This window comes from Lepus europaeus, chromosome 4 (assembly GCF_033115175.1).
Source record: "Lepus europaeus isolate LE1 chromosome 4, mLepTim1.pri, whole genome shotgun sequence".
Taxonomy (NCBI): domain Eukaryota; kingdom Metazoa; phylum Chordata; class Mammalia; order Lagomorpha; family Leporidae; genus Lepus; species Lepus europaeus.
In genome coordinates this window covers 116,963,261-116,974,606 of record NC_084830.1, presented here as the reverse complement: position 1 = coordinate 116,974,606, position 11,346 = coordinate 116,963,261, and the positions used below count along the sequence as shown (strand labels likewise).

The following is an 11,346-nucleotide window of genomic DNA, read 5'->3' as shown; positions in this document are numbered from 1 at the left end:
TCGCTTTCACCTGACTCTCTGGGTCTGTGTGGTGACTCTGCACCTCTTGCCCCCACCACGCTCCTCCTCTCAGAATGAATCCACAGCTACACACAGGCACACACATATCTCTAGGGTATGGTTAGTTTTTTAGTATAGAGTCCTATACTAAATATAGATTAGAATACCAGAGAGTGTAAACTTGTAAATGACCCTGTAGCATCTTGCCAAATTGCTAGTATTTGGAGAGCCTTTGAATTGAACATTACACCGATTGTCCGGCTAAGAAATAAAATGGAGAGTTCTGTAATATAGTGACTATTCACTTTAGTTCTCTCCTTAAGTCTGTAATCATTCAATAGCATGTTCTGTCAGCATCTAAAAGCCCTGCATGTTGCCCTATTATCTAATCCAAAGTTGCACTTGCTTCTTTGCTCCCAATAACATCCAGTCTTCATTGATCCTGCAATTGGTCAAGCAGTTGGAAGAAAAGTTCAAAGGACATAATATGAGATGTGCAAAAGAGGCAGCTGTTGTGCATTTTCTAGGCTGATCATTCCAGCTCTTTTAATTTCTTGTCTGTATTCTGAGGCAATATTCTAATATAAGTACATTACATTTAGGTATAGTAGCACATGATCATTTATGAGAATACAACACATTATAGGCTGATGAAAAAAGTTTAAGACAACAGTGTAAAAAACAGGAAAAACATTGTTAATGTGTTCTTTTTTTGATACTGAGATTATATTTATGAAAGGTTTCTAGGTAAAATAACATTTGCTCACTGATTAAATGGATGATTTCTTTAACATCTCCCCAGTATTAGTAATTCATTACTAATTACAGAAGTGTAATATTACATTGGTTATCAGAAGTTTCACTGGGCAGTAGATATTATCTTGGCTATAACTGAGTAATGTATACTTAAAGTATAGCTGTGAACTAAATGCTTGTGTCCTCCAAAATCCCTAATAACTGTACTGAAACCCTAACTGCAAATGGGGTGGTATTAGGAGAGGGCCATTTGGGAGGTAATTAAGTTTGGATGAGGATGTGATTATGTTGCCTCATGATGGGATTAGTGTCTTTGTTAAAAAAAAAATGACTCAATGAATTGGCTTCACAAGGCTCTCTGCTTTGTGAAGATACAGCTAAAACATGGCCTTCTGCATACCGACTGGGAAGAGAGTCCTTACCAGACACTGGCTCTGCCAGCAGTTTGATCTTAGACTGCCTAGTGTCCAGAACTGTGAGAAACCAGTTTGTTGTTAAAGCCATCCATCTATGATATACAGTTAAAGTAGCCAAAGTGGGCTAAGGGATATAAAATCCAGAACTGGCACCGACATGGTTCTGTTATATATTTTTTAAAGCATTCTCCCCATGTCCATTTCTTCTTTCTTTAATTCTTTAATTATTAACTCCAACCTCTAAATCTTCTTCAGTTTTTCATTCTTCGCATTAGCTGACAGGAATCAGGTTTCTTTTTTTTTTTTTAAGTTTTTTTTATTTATTTAAAAGTCAGTTACACAGATAGAGAAGAGGCAGAGAGAGAGGTCATCCATCTGCTGGTTCACTCCCCAATTGGCTGCAACCACCGGAGCTGCGCCCACCTGAAGTCAGGAGCCAGGAGCTTCTTCCCAGTCCCCCACATGGGTGCAGGGGCACGAGGACTTGGGCCATCTTCTACTATTTTCCCAGGCCATAGCAGAGAGCTGGATTGGAAGTGGAGCAGCTGGGTCTCGAACCTGCACCCTGGCGCTTCAGGCCAGGGCGTTAACCTGCCAGCCCCAGGAATCATGTTTCTTCCATAATACCTACACTAGTATCCTATGGCTGCTGTAACTAGTTATATAAAGTTGGGGGCTTAAAACCACAAAATCTTATTAGCTTACTGTTCTGGAGGTCAGTGGTCTGATATGACTCACACTGGGATAGAATCTCCCTCTTTAATGTGTTAAAAAAATTGTTGAAGAGACAGAAAGAGATGGAGAGAGAAACACGTCTGCTGGTTTGCTCCCCAAATGTCTGCAGTGCTTGGGGTTGGGGTGTGACTAAAGCTAGGAGCTGGGTGCTTAATCTAGGTCTCTCATTGCCACCTCTCAAGCAGAAAGCTGGAACCAGGACCTGGAGGTTGAAAGCATACCTTGGCACTCTGAGGTCGGGATGGGATGTGGGTGTCTTAATTGTTAGGCAAAATGCCCACTCTCCCTATTTCATATTTATGAATATATATATATTCATAAATATTCATATTTGTGATTACATTGGGCCAACCAAAATAATCTGGGATAAATTGTCCTTTTATATCATATTAGCAATCTTAATTTTATCTGCAACATTAACTTCTCTTGCTATAAAACATAATACATTCACATGTTTCAGAATTTAGGACACGGTTGTCTTTGTGTGAGCATTATTCTACCTACCATAGTACCTATTGTATCCATTCCTTCCTTTTTAATTACTTTGTGACTCATTTATTTCAGGCCCAGTTATTGGTATAATTGCAGAATCCTTTGATTTTGTTCTCTGTATTTAGTTGTTCAAGGTTCCACACATCTTAATCTGTATTGCCACTGTAACTTCCAAACAGACAGGAGATTACTCATTGGTAGCTTTTTCAGCAAGATAGCACTCACAAGCTCTTTTGAATTTTCAAGTTATTAATACAAATGTTTATGAACACTAATGCAATCTTTAGTTATCATTTAGGTTAATATACTGTTGTACCAATATGCTATAAATTTGTAAACATATGTGAAACAAATTTAAAAGGATGTGCAAAGGACTTAAGATTCTAAAGTGTTTAAAATATTTATATTTTGTCTCAAACTCCTATTTCTTTGTAAAAAGTAGTATTTTTTTGTGATGTTGTGATAAAATTACCTATAGTTATGATGAAAATCTTGACTTCACATTTTCATTTAATAACAAATATTTTGAATTATATCTCGAATATTTTGATAATTTTTATAGATGTTGTGACCTGAAAAGTTTGATCACAAAATATATATGAAAGAATATGTTCTTTTTTTATACTTAAAAATACAATTTATTTTTTTGAATATTATAGCAGTTAGATTTGTTGCAAAGAATAGAATTCACTGTAGCTAACCTAAGGGCAGAAAAATTTCGTACAGGATATTACATGTGTTGCAGAACCACAGGAGGACTGGAGAAACAAAATCTAGATCCAGCTTGGAAAATTCCTAAGTCATACTGCAAGAATAGGACACCGAGGAAGCCACTGCCCACAGTTCAGAAACTGCATTTACAGACTCCAGAACTATACCTGAGACACAGGTATAAAATATCTGTGTATAAATATGTATATATATGCATATGTATGTGTATTTTTTCAGTTATAAGTCCAGGAGATCAGGAACTTCTTTTTTTTTTCAACTTTTATTTAAGAAATATAAATTTCCAAAGTACAACTTTTGGATTATAGCAGCTTTTTCCCCCATAACCTCCTTCCCACCCGCAACCATCCCATCTCCCACTGCCTCTCCCATTCTATTCCTCATCAAGATTCATTTTCAATTATCTTTATATACAGAAGATCAACTTAGTATATATTAAGTAAATATTTCAACAGATTGCACTCACACAGACACACAAAGTATAATTTAAGTGTTGTTTTTAATACATGACATCTTTAAATCATTTCTGTGAACAATTTTTTTTAAATGGGAAAAATTTCAAAATTAACATTCTAAGAGGCCGGCGCCATGGCTCACTAGTCTAACCCCAGGTTCTAGTCCCAGTTGTGGTGCCGGATTCTGTCCCGGTTGCCCCTCTTCCAGGCCAGCTCTCTGCTATGGCCTGGGAAGGCAGTGAAGGATGGCCCAAGTGCTTGGGCCCTGCACCTGCATGGGAGACCAGGAGGAAGCACTTGGCTCCTGGCTTCGGATTGGCTCAGCGCTCTGGCCATGGCAGCCATTTAGGGGGTGAACCCAACGGAAAAGGAAAACCTTTCTCTCTCTCTCTGTCTCTCTCTCACTGTCTAACTCTGCCTGTCCAAAAAAAAAAAAAAAAAAAATTCTAAGTCCTGTTGATGGCTTTTTTTTCCTTCTTAAAATATTTACTTTCTTAGTCATTAAAATATTTACAATTACCTTGAAGGAACAGGCAAAACATGTTTGACATTTTAACCTTTTGTTATCATAGAAAAAGCTGTAAATTTGGAATTTTTTTCCTATAAAAGAAAAATATAATTTGTCTTCATTTTGACAACTCTTTTAAGTATTTTTCCTTGAGATAACTAAGAAACATTTGGGTAACACAAAAGATGTCCTTGATGAGTTTTCATCTTACTATAAAGTAATTACAAGAACTCTATTCTATTAATTAAAATTATCCATGTCAGTAACACCTTAGGACAGCTATTCAAGCCCTTGAAGTAAAGGCAGGGTTGAAGAAAATGACTCCTATCCCTCAAGATTCCTTATATCCATCTGACATGTAGATGAATTAAGGAAACCATACTGATCTTCGTATTAAAAATAATTTAGATGAGGTAGGCATTCAGCTTACCAGTTAAGATGTATGCCCACATCTCTTATCTGAGTGCTTTGGTTCAAGTCTTGGCTCTGCTCCTGTTTGTGACATCTTGGTAATGTACACCCTGGCTGGCAGCAAGTGATGGCACAAGAACATGAATCTCTGCTGCCCATATGGGAGACCAGAGTTGGGCTCGCAATACTGGCTTTGGCCTGGACCAGCTCAGGCTCCTGGGGGGCATTTTCAGAGTAAACTGGTGAATGACAGGTTCTCTTGCTCTCTCTCTTTTTTCTCTCTCTCTGCCTTTCAAATAAATAAAAATAAATAAATAACATTTAAATAAGAAATGTAAGTAGATGTTTTAATATGTTCTTTCTACTGTCAGTGCATTAATTTACTTTGTAAACCTCATTTTAAAAATCTGCATTATATAATAAAGCTCATACTCTTATATAGAATTCAAAGACTTCTAAGATCTCATTTAATTTGTTGACTCACCTATGATGTTTTTACTCTATAAAGTATCCTGTTATTCATTCTGCATAGACTACCATTATCCTTTCTTTAGTTTTCATTATTTAATTTTCAAAATTCTGTCTGTCTTTTAAGCCACAGGACTTTAAAACCATTGACTTATTGTTAATTCATCAGTTGAATACAATTCCTTGTATTCAATTATTTTGATAAACTTTTTTTTACAGATTTATTAATTTTATTTGAAATGCAGAATGATACAAAGAGAGGAAAAGACAGGGAGAGAGATTTTCCTTCTGCTGGTTCACTTTCCAAATGCCTTCAACAGCCAGAGCTAAGCCAGGCTGAAATCAGGATCCAGGAACTCCATCCAGGTCTCCCGTTGAGTGGCAAGGACCCAAATACTTGGGCCATCATCCACTGCTTGCCAGGCACGATAGCAGGAAGCTGACCTGGAAGAGTGGAGTAGCCAGGGTTGTAACCTGCCACTCTGATTTGGAATGTGGTTTTTCATGTGGCAGATGAACTAATTGTGCCACGGTGCCTGGCCAGGGGTACACTTGTAATTTTGTAGTTATTATTTTCCTTTCTCCTAAAATAGGTGCTTTAAAACTTTATAAGTGAATGAAGATTATATTACTCTGAGGTCACAACTGGTATTTCATCCTCCCTAGCCATAGCTAATTTCCTTTTTTGTTCTCTGATATTTGCTCTGTGTACCGACTAGGCACTTAATTCTGTTGAATCAGAATAAGATTCACAGTGGCTCAGGATTTTGGTTGGTTTTTGTTTTTCTTTTCTTTTTTTTTTTTTGAGTTGGGGGGTTGTATAGTTAGATCTGGCCCAGCAGTAAAGGCACAAAGTGGAGTTTTGATTGCAGGAGTGTCATATAGTTGAGATAGAAAGTTCCTTGGAATGATGCCTGATGCTGAACATCAAACCTTTATTTGTTCACTTACCAAAGTCATGTCTGTGTATGCTGTTTCACAGCAATATGCAAATTGCTTATGACTATACCCAGTAGAATGATACTCAATCCAAGCTCATTTGCAGCAGTTTAAAAACAAACTCCAGAGCCCAATATCACAACTGTTTTCTTCATTTTTGATCTTACCTCATTAGGGAAACAGGGTAAGGGTGGCATAATGTTCTGAAATCTGTCAATACTTTGTGTTTCTTATTCATTAAAACCTTCAGATCCTGTTTTCCTGGTGGCTCTATTTACCAGGGAGGGTAAGAAGAAAAACACTAAACAGGTGTTCTTGATTTGAAAAACAGCAATTTCAAGCAACTCACGAGAGGAGAGGTTGAAAATTTTCGGATCCTGAAGTTGTCACTGGGAGATAAATTTGGGTACCACATTTGCCTCTCATAAACAGAGTTTCTTTAACATAAATTTCTGCTGCGCATGAGGCACCTGATTTCTCTGGAGGCAGACATGCTTCAGGAAGCTATTGTGCTGAACAGAGATAGTGAATGATTTCCCAGCCTTCTTCCAAATGTACGAATGAGAACTGGGGAAGCAGTATGCTGAGCTGCTGAAGTGAAATTTCAGCTTCCTCTCTGAAGACAAACTTTGAGGAGGGAAACTAATCTACAGGAAAGAGTTTGCCTGGTTAGTGGAAAAGTGTCTGAGTTTTGAGTAATACAAACTCAACGTTAAATCTCAGTAATATCATAAGAAGATGATTATTTGGGAAGTAAACAATAAAGCCTATCATGTATCTTATGGGAAAGGATTACATTAATACTTTGTTTTTTACTGAAGCAGCATCTATCTGAGCCAAGGGAAAAATTAAAAAAAAACTATTTTTAATAGCAGTAGTTCTCAGAATGTGACTCCCCTGGCTGTAGCATCAGTATCACATAGCAGCTTGTTAGAAATACATATTCTTGGGCCATACTTGAAAAATGTTGAACATAGACTCTTGAAGTCTGTTCTTGTCCTCTTTTTCTTTTTTGGAAATGCTCCGGGTGATTCTATTTTATATTAATGTTGGAGATCCAGCATTCTATAGGAATTCAGTTCATTAATTAATCCAAAAATTATGTTAAAAACAATGCTAATTTTTAAAAAGATTTATTTATTTATTTGAAAGACAATTATAGAGAGAGTAGGAGAGATCCACTGGTTCTTTCCAAGTCTCCCTTGTGGGTGACAGTTGCCCAAGGTCTTGGGCCATATTTCCCAGGTGCATTAGCAGGGAAGTGGATTGAAAGTGGGCAGCTAGGACAGGAACTGGCACCTTTATGGGATGCTGGCACAGCAGAGGGTGGCTTAACCTACTGTACCCAGTGCTGACCCCTCAACAAATAATTATTATATAACAGATTTTTAATAAGTTCTGGGTACTCTCTGACCCTGAAACTTACAAATCATATTCTAGTGAACAGTCTGTAAAAATGAAAGGAAATGAAGTATGCACACACACATAGTTTTGCCATTCTATTTGAAAACTTATGTTGCAGATACTAAATCTTTTATGCCTTAATAATTCAGTATCAGTAGCTTCAGAATGAAGGCATTTGCCAAAATTACCAGAAGGCCATTTTAATCTCAGTGAAAATAACAGTAATTCCAGAAATTATTGAATATCTAAACTCTAATTGAAAAAAATCTTCATTTTTCTCAAGAATTTTTATAGTCTTGGCTTGATATGAGGATTTATTCAAGGATTTGTGGAAATCACTTTGAATTTATACTTGTTTGTTTCTTTTAAAATAAATAGAATAAATAGGTAAGTAAAAGTAAATAAATAGAAACAACTCTCTGCTGCCATCTTTCCATGATGTTGACTTTTTGAAGATTTCACATCATTTATATGATCACCCACATTCTTGATTTGCCCATGGTTTCCTTTTGTTTTCATGTTATGCACACTTCTATCCTCTGAATTTACTGTGCACTGGAATTTATGTCTAGTAGCTTAATTGGATTTTATTAAATAGCTATTTGATTATCTATGATTTACCAGACACTGTGATAAGCAAAATAGGTAAAACCTTGTTCTAAGAAAAGTCAGATTTGATTTACAGACAGCATATATTTTACATATGTATTAAAAAACCATTAAAAATTAAGATCCCCTAGTGGTAAATGCCATGATAAATATTTAGTAAGGTAATGTGACAGTGAGTTAGTAATAGTTGGTGGTGTAGAAGATGACCAAGTAAAATCTTAATGTGGAATGTTTGAGTTTTGACCTAAAATAGGTATGGCAGGAAATGAGAATTAGTGATGAAGAAAACCAATTTGCTAAACGCCTTGACCAAAACAAAGACTGATTCGAAGATGTTGAGTTTCTTGAGAGAAAGAAGGAAGAATTTCAGAAGTACTTAAGAATTTTAGGAAGATAATCATGTTATCAATTATACAGGCTTAGTAGGAACAATCTTGATCAATCAAGTAATTTCATTGAGTTGTACAGCCAGTTTACTTTGACTGTCAGCTGTACATATTTTTTTAAACTGATACCAAGACAGTAGACACAGATCAATTGTGAATTTTGTCCTCTCAAGTTGTAAAAATGCCAGAAATTGGCGATCATATGCTAGAAATATCTGGTCTTTAACTTGGGAAGTTGGGAAAGTGAGATGATTCTTATTTATTTTGCCATGTTTATCATACTTCTTATGCATTCATAATGCACATCCTATTATTCAAGTCTATTTTTGAATTGTCAGAGTCCACTTTGGATCTGTTTGTGGATGAGACCTTCTTAAATGTAGGCAAATAAATGTCAGCAATGAGGGACAGGTATTGGACACTGGTTTATCACCAAATGTTTGACCACTTGGAATGCCTGCATCTTGTATTGGAGTGAGTCCTGGATCTGTTCCTAACTGTAGCTTCCTGCTACTGTTTGCCCTAGGAGGCACCGTGTGATGGCTCAGATAGTTGGGTTCTTGCTTCTCATATGTGTTCCAGGCCCAGCGCTGGACAACTTTCTTGTAGGATTTTTTTTTTTTTTTTGGTTCTTTGGTAGAAAAACAATATAGGACTGAATGTTTCAAGTGCATTTATATGCCATAATAGTGGTGGATAATTGTGTCAGATGAAATAATCCAATTACAAAGCATATAGTTAGAAGGAAGTGTCGGGTCCATGGGTGATTTCTCAGCCAGCATTTGACATGGCTTGTGGGACATGTTTTTGACACCTGTCAGAAAGATCAAAGGAAATGCTATCTCTAGAAGTACATGGGAGGGAGTTGACTGAGTTCTACCTGTTGAGAAGACAATACTGGGGAGGGAAACACTCTGGAAAAACTGACATTCCTTATAGCTGTTTCCAAAAACTGTATCTCACATTAGGCCTCAGTTTACTCATTTGGTGATACCCCTCTGTGAAATGTGCTTATTAAAAATGCTTGATGTGTTAAAAATAGTGAGGAATGAAGACCTGTGCCAGTATATAGTTAGTGTTCCTAGGGATTTGTAATAAATATTATAGTTCTGTACAAGTTGGATTCTGGTTTTGATTTAAGAATTTCATGCTAAAATGTTGTCTGAGTATGTATGCATGGGTATACTTTGTATACAGAGGAGAAGAAGGTATACAAAAGATGATAATTCCATTGTAGAACCACATTTAAGAAAAATGCCTAATTTATATACCTTCAAAGGCATTGATCTGGAGCAATACTGCCTGTTAGAACTTACTGAGGTCAAGGATATAAACTAAATCTGCATTGTCCAAAATGATATTCACTAGCCACCTGTGACTCTTGAGCAGTTGGAATGTAGTTGGTGTGAATGAGGAACTGAATTTTTCATTAATTTAACTTTAAATAGCCATGTGTGGCTGTGGCTATCATTTTGTTAAGTGTAGATTTGGAGAGTTGCTGGGGTTATTCTTTAAATCGGGTTTATGCAATCTACCAGGTTATTTTAGCTTTGGGTTCTATTTTTAGTGCATTTTCATGGCTGAATTATATTCTGAGTAATCAGTCTTTTTTCTTAAGTTTCATTTATTTATTTTTTATTTTAAAAGCAGAGTTAGAGAGAGTGAGAAAGAAAGAAAAGAAAGGAAGAAAGAAATCTTTTCTGCTGGTTCACTCTCCAAATGGTTATAATGGCCAGTACTGAGACAGAGCAAATCCAGGAGCCCAAAACTCCATCTTTGCCACAAAGCAGGCCCCAATCAATGTCTTTCATGGTGGCAAAATTTGATAGGGTTTGCTTGTGCTTTCCTTCTCCTTAACCTTCCAGTGCTGGCTACTTTTGCCGCCTGACAGCATTTTAGTCTGTTTAGTGCTGCAGCATCCCAAGTTTGTTTCTTCTCTGCTCATTAATCTTTTCCTCTTATCAGTTCTCCCTTAATATTACAGATTATCACTACAGTTCAGACTACTGTTTTGAGTTTAGTCCAGACATTATGTCTCATGCATTCTGTGAGCAAATGGATCTACTTCTGATCTCTCTACTGACCTATCCTAGAATCTTGTACTGTCTCCTTATAGTTCCCTGTGTGATTTGCAAAAACCTGAGATTAAAATTAAACATTACATCACTTTCCTATTGAAATTGATGGCTTTATTCTATGTTGGAAAGGCAACACTGTATTTCCTGTTGTCCAAACTTAAATGGTCATCCCTGACTTCTCCCACTTTGTTTCCTCTCAAGTCAGTCAAAACTTACTAGCAGATTTTCCATCTTTTTCTTTTTTAAAATAGATATTTTGAGAATTTGAATGTGATCATTGTGCAAGGACCATGCTAATCTTCTCTGTATCATTCCAATTTTAGTATATGTGTTGCTAAAGTGGGCCAAGTCCTTTCCTTTTAATAGATGTTGGGTAATATCTAGTTTCCTTTTCCATTGTCCATGCCTTGGCTGAGATCTTCTTCAGTTCATTCACATGTGCCACATTTCCAGTCTCCTAATGGGTGTGATTACCTGCTGTCTCAGTTGGGGTTATACTAACCACTCCAGTTTTCTCCTATTTGACTCTTCTGCATGTATTTTACCCTGCAGGTACTTTGGCCTGCCATTCTTGCCAGAGAACTCAAGCTTTTCCAACATTGTGCTTTGGTTTAACACTACTGGCTCTGACAAAAATTGGATTTTCTTGTGTAATGAAATGGTACATGCCTAAATCCTTTAAGATTTATTCTGTTGTTCATACATGATTTATCAGCTATTAATTGTGTGCATGCTATATGCAGGCATTAAAGATGTAACACCCAGCTTATAACAAGACAGGATCCTTGCATCCAAGGGAATTACAGTATAGTGGTTAATCTGACACATAAATTAACAGGCAACTATGAGAGGGTGTGATAAAAATCCTGCCTCACCATCATCATCATCTGGAAACCATGTCAAACTCAGCAGTTGATTACATTAGTACTTTTTTGCGGGGCATGAGCGCAGCCATGGTGT

General features: G+C 36.6%; 1 non-coding gene across 1 annotated transcript; it reads right to left on the bottom strand.

The window, feature by feature from the left end:
- Window positions 1-10,629: 10,629 nt before the first annotated feature.
- Window positions 10,630-10,734, bottom strand: LOC133758936 (U6 spliceosomal RNA). Its single transcript, XR_009865841.1, has one exon. It is a non-coding gene; the product is annotated as a U6 spliceosomal RNA (small nuclear RNA).
- Window positions 10,735-11,346: the final 612 nt, after the last annotated feature.